Source organism: Bos javanicus, chromosome 27 (assembly GCF_032452875.1).
Source record: "Bos javanicus breed banteng chromosome 27, ARS-OSU_banteng_1.0, whole genome shotgun sequence".
In the NCBI taxonomy this organism is placed as follows: Eukaryota; Metazoa; Chordata; class Mammalia; order Artiodactyla; family Bovidae; genus Bos; species Bos javanicus.
In genome coordinates, this window is record NC_083894.1 from 22,930,448 (window position 1) to 22,936,447 (window position 6,000).

A 6,000-nucleotide genomic window follows, 5' to 3' on the forward strand; every position below is an offset into this window, starting at 1 on the left:
TTAGGTCTTATTACATATGATCATTTAGGAAACTATTAGAAGTATTTACCAAATATTTATTTTCTTTTAATCATTCTATGAATACTTATCTCCATCAAACTAAAAGGCTTTGGTCTTTGAAGAAATGGTAATTTGATCACAAAGGTCAGTTGCTGGATTCCTTGTAACATGTTATGCCATTCCTATATATTCTGCCATCTGAATTACTTAGTTGGACAGTGCCTCATTTTGTAAAACTGGCATTTGATACAGTAAAACTCCTCATGAACTATACCCTTGCAAGCTTGGTATCTCTGTGTGAGGCAGCAATAGGTAGAGATATGGAGAGGGTTTAAGGCATTTAAGTGCTGCTTTTTATGGCAGGTAATATCAATATCATAATACTAAATTATTAAAATAGTTGAAGATATCTAATGGCCAAATTCTCCACATAGCCATAAAAACTAAACTCATATTTGAGTCTTTTATGAGTGAGGTCTTGTCACCTTATTCTTCCAGTAGCTTTGGTCTAATTAGAATTGCTCATGTGACCATATTTAAAAATACTTGGAGAAATTATTTTCCTCTGCGTGCTAGTGTATATTATAATAATGAATATTTCCAAATGTTATGATCACAAAGAAGACTAATATTGCATTTTTATTCATTTAAAACAATCATAAACTAATGAATGACCTCATCAAACACTGTTATTCATATTGTTTTATACCATAGTTCATTAGTTGTTTAAATGTCAAAGACCAAAGACTGGGATTTCTATTGTATTTAACTCTAAACACTGCTGCTTCTACTAATTTATTCAAATTAATAGGAGGGCTTATAATTACAACATAAAGTAGTGCACATCCTCCTTGCAGGATTCTGAGCTATAGATCATTGATTAATGCTTTTGTTTTAGAAGGAAAACTGTGTTAGTATAGTCCATGTACCTTTTATACATGCATAGTAAACACCTTGATATTCATAAAATCAGTATATAAAGACTGTATCATAAAATGGGCCCAGGATGGATTTACTCAGCTGAGTTTAAACTTTCATTGCTTGCTAAAAATTCCTTGGAAAATATAATCAATTTGAAATTCTTTTAGAACCAGAGGGCTATTTTTTTAAGTGGAGATTGAAGCGGTTTCATTCTTTGAGAAAGTCAATGGAAAAAACATGAAAGGAAATGAGGTATAATGAACTGTGATTCATTTGGTTTTTGCAGTCTTAATATCTCATTTGTTTGAATACATATAAATAAAAGCCAAACAGGGTTAAAGATGTGCAAGGACATTTACTAACAATGGAAATATGTAATTTCAAGTTTGAGTGTCTCGTTATTTATACAATTCTTTAAACCAGGTCCACGACTCATTTATTTTGTTTTGTAATTTTCATGTAAATGTTTTCTTGTATATAGAGAAATATGAAAAATGGAACTATTTTCTTACACATACTATGCAATATGTTTGTAAAATTGCAATATTACCAAAATTACAAAAGCTGTGCTTTTGTACTCTATCCTTGCTTTATGTAAAATCAATCTTTTTCTATTTAAATGGACTATCTGTCCCATAAATTGTAGATAACATATCTATTCAGAACTCAGTCTATTGTATCTTTTGTTTAGTTTGGGGTGGATTGGGTTATATTTCTTTTGGAAGAAAATGCAGCAAAGTTTGGCAGTTGAAAACTTCTTTTTCTCAGAAAATGAGACCTTTGAAGCATGCAATGAGCTCACATAATTTAAGATCTCTCCTGTAATTCTTGTATTTTGTCCTAATTTTGGTGCTACTGTGTAACCATGATTAAATATGATAGTCAAACAAAGAGGATCAGAACTCATATGCTATCATTTCATTTATTTTATTAAGAAAAAAGTTAAAGAGAAAGAATGTGAGTATTGCATAGAGACCTTTTTTGATTATGCATTTTAAATATCTACTCTATTAAGATATATGTTTTTAAAATTTTAGTTTTACCTATATTTATATTTGCTAAAGATGCTTCTCTTATGAAAAGCTGAATGTATCTTGCCTCTTAAACACATGACCAATGAAACTAAAGAATTAAAGATCATGGTCACTACATTTTATGAAATGGTTAGCTAATAGTTTAGCCATTCTGAAACAGCTGTGATTTGATTTTGAGGATAATGCTAGACAAATTGCTATTTGCTCAAACACACCCCCCCACACAGACAAAAATCATCACCCACAAATACACATACATGTGCAGCATTGAATATATACAGCATACTAATTGTCATTTATTTACTTGATGCTGAACTTCACTTCCTTGTTACACTCAGAATATCAAAAATAAGCATGTTCAAGACAATAACATGGACATTATTACCTTTTAGAGATGCAATTCCCAACGCAGTATCTTATAGGCTTTGAGAGTGACATTATTCCTCTTAAGTTCCAAAAAAGGAACAGGAACCCTTGAAAAATTGTATTTTCATTCACAATTACTTTTTTTTCCTTTGCCGTTCAAATATCTACAGTAGTCCAAATATTAGAAATAAACAAAACAAAACCAGAATCATCTACACTCCTTACAAAAACTTTCAAATGTTAAATCTAAATAGAAACTAAATGAGTTCTGTTACTTTGGGGAATCATATATATATCATAATTTTATTTAATTTATAACAAAGTTTTGCGTGGTTCCAGTAAGCAACCAGACACAAACTTCTTTCCAGCAGATTCTCACACCATTTACCAACCGTAATAGTGCCAAGTGGAAATTGGACATTAAGCCAGATAATTCCAAAGCAATATTATACTAGTGTTTACAGGACATAGGCATATTGCTAAAAGAATATGCTAAAGGCTACTGAAGATGGAACTTATATAAACTGAAAGTGTTGCTGTTGCTTCTTGTTAGTTACCAAGCAGAAGCTTACTTCTGCATCACAGGACAAACTTCAGAGATGAGTTATCAACATGCTATGTGTTACTGAGAATGTTTCTAGAACTCAATTCAAGCTCTCTAGGGAGGAGTGGCATTATGGTCTGTCATGTCAAAGGTTCCGGTGTGACTGATTAATGGCAGTACTTCTGCTCTGTTTTAGCAGTGAGATGGTCTCATGGTCTTTCAACTCAGTTCAGGGCCTTACTTTCCCAAAATGTAAACTAAGATGTTAAATTCAAAATAATTTTTAAATACATCAATGTTACTTTAACATCCTTTAAAGTATTAATGTTTAAGTCTGTGCTATATAGACTTTTACTTTTTACACTAATGTGGAAGTTTAACAAATAGAGCAATGTACTGAAATGAAATAAACAAGGAACAGAGGTGAGGAGTTGTCAAGCCCTTGATAAATTACAGTCTATTACATAATTCAGAGCATACAATAGAATTACCTGGGTTATAAGAGTTATCTGAACTCTACATAACTATTTTACTTGATAATCAACTGTTCAAAGAGAGAAGTACATGAACTAACATTGGTTAAGCATATATTCTTTATTCTACACTTAAGACAATTTATGTTACTTGTTTAATTATAATCTCAAATATTTGGGGATTAAATTTAATTAATCCCAGTTTTATAAACATAAAAGCTCTGTTTAGGAGTGGTCAAGTAAATCACTTGTTATACCTTTTTGTGTTTTAGATTTAATGCATGCATTTGCTTATTTATTTGCTAAATGGTAGCTACTATCGTCATGTTCTCAACACTGATGAACAAACAGTGGTTAACCAAACTGACGGAGAAGGCCATGACTCTTGTGGAGTTTTGGGGCTGGTAAGAGAAGCAGACCACAAATAATGTAAAAATTAATAAACCAGATAATGTGCTAATCTGAGAAGTTCTATGCATAAACCCTTCAATATTGCTTATGTTGAGTGACTTATTAATTGCTTTTCCTTTTAATGTGTCTGTTAGAATAACTTAGTAAAACTGATCTGAATATTATCACAAAATATACCCCAAACAAGGCAGTTTGTCTCTCTCTGGGACAATGCTGTTGAGTCAGGTATTTCTACATCATTCTGGAATATTTTAGGGGTAATTCTAACATGGGATTGCAAGAGTCTCTTTATAGTTTGACAAGATTCTGTCTATCCCTGCAATTCTATAATGACTGAACAGTAAATTATCAATATTAGTTTCTTGAATTTTGCTCTGAAGGCATTTTTAAAATAGTCATCATGGAACATAATAAATTATAAACTCACACCATGGCCAAATGTCCCTAAGGGAAAGTGGAATCATATTAATGGGGCAGAGTTTGGGATACATTATTATTTTAAAGTTGGGCATCCTAAAGTTTTGTATTGTTAAGGTGACCCAGAATATAGTCTAATGAATCTTTCTGGCCAACCATATCGACTGATCTAAAAATGGTATGATATTTGAAAGTTCTGATATTTAACTTGCAATATATTTAATAAATTGTATAAAGCTATTTAGACCAGATAGTTTTCCAAATCAGAAACTTTAAATTTTTTAATTTTTCTAAAGAGTGCACAGACCAGTTCATTTCCTTGCATACAGCTTGTTATGATTTTGGATGGTTATCTTAGCATGGTTACTAGGGGGAAATGCATGGTGATAAATACTTGTTAATTAGAACAATTAAAACAGAAAAACAATTGAATCAGAGGACCAGTATCTAATATTACTGATTTAGTAGTTAACCACCATTTTCATTGCAATAACTCTGGCCTTCAAGGATGAATTATTTTCAGTTTGACATGAAAAATGTATTTCCAACACATTGCTTTAAAGAAAATTGATCTACCATATTTTCACCACCCCCTGAATGTGTACAACCAAATAAATGCAAATATCCTCTAGATATCTGCAAAATATAATTATTTCTTCTAAGAAGTGGTAAGTGTTACGAATACCCCAGAATAATCTTCTGTCCATATTCAGATCATGATTATGAAAGTCGAAAGCTCATTTACCTTATTAAAGATATAGAAGTGGGAATAAAACTAATTGAAATCATTCTGCCTCAACTTTCTCTATTTGTTTTGTTCTATGTGATTTATAATCAGTTTTATTCTGCGGTTTACAAATGCTTGTATAGTTCTCTACATACTTGCAAGAGTTGAAGTAAGATCGATGTAGTTGGATCAATGTGATAATGTGATAAATGCAAAAAAGAAAACTGCTAAAATTTTCCTAGCATAAACTCTTAATGACTAAATGCAAGACAAATTAGAGGGATATTTTAACATGGTGGCTACTTTGTCTAAAATGTATAGTTTTTTTAAAGTAGTGTAGTTTCAAATTTAAGATATGCTAAAAATGTCACAGAAAACCCCACATCATATCTGCAACATTGTGCTAAATTGTTCTGCTTTGGTAGGGAAATATATTTTAATCCATTTTGTGTAACAGCAAGACTTAATCTGAATTGTCAAGAAATGACTTTAGCTTTTGACAAACGGACATGTCTCTGCTTTCTGTGGGAATGGTTAGCTGAAGGGAATTCAAATGCCAATTTGCTGAATAACAGTGATCAGTCATTGCCAATAAAACACAGTGTTCAAGAATGAGAATGAATTCTAGGAACCATGTTATATTTTGAAAATTGAAGGCGAACAAGTAACCAAAAAGTAGTCAAAGATTAAAGGCAATTAACTCTCACTAAAATTAACAATTTGCTTTGAGCTCAAAGCAATTATTTATAAATATGATCATCTATATGGTGGCTTCAACACATTCAATAATATATATTGAGAAAATAAAAGACAAAGTATAGCCTTCAAGTATTGCAGTTTCTACAGGCTTAGCTTCTCAGTCCAATGTGTCTGGATTAGCCTGGTTTTTAATGACCTCAGAAAAGATGAATCATTTCAAAAATCAGTAAACAGAAGGGAAAGTACATGACTGAAAGCATTAATTGTTCATTGTTTGAATGAGTTGCATTTTTCTGATCCTTATCATGTTCTGAAGATATATCTAAGTAATAATCATCTGGTACCTAAAAGCTTTCATTTAATCCTCTGTACTTCTCCCCAGTTATATTTATCTAATAGATTAAAATC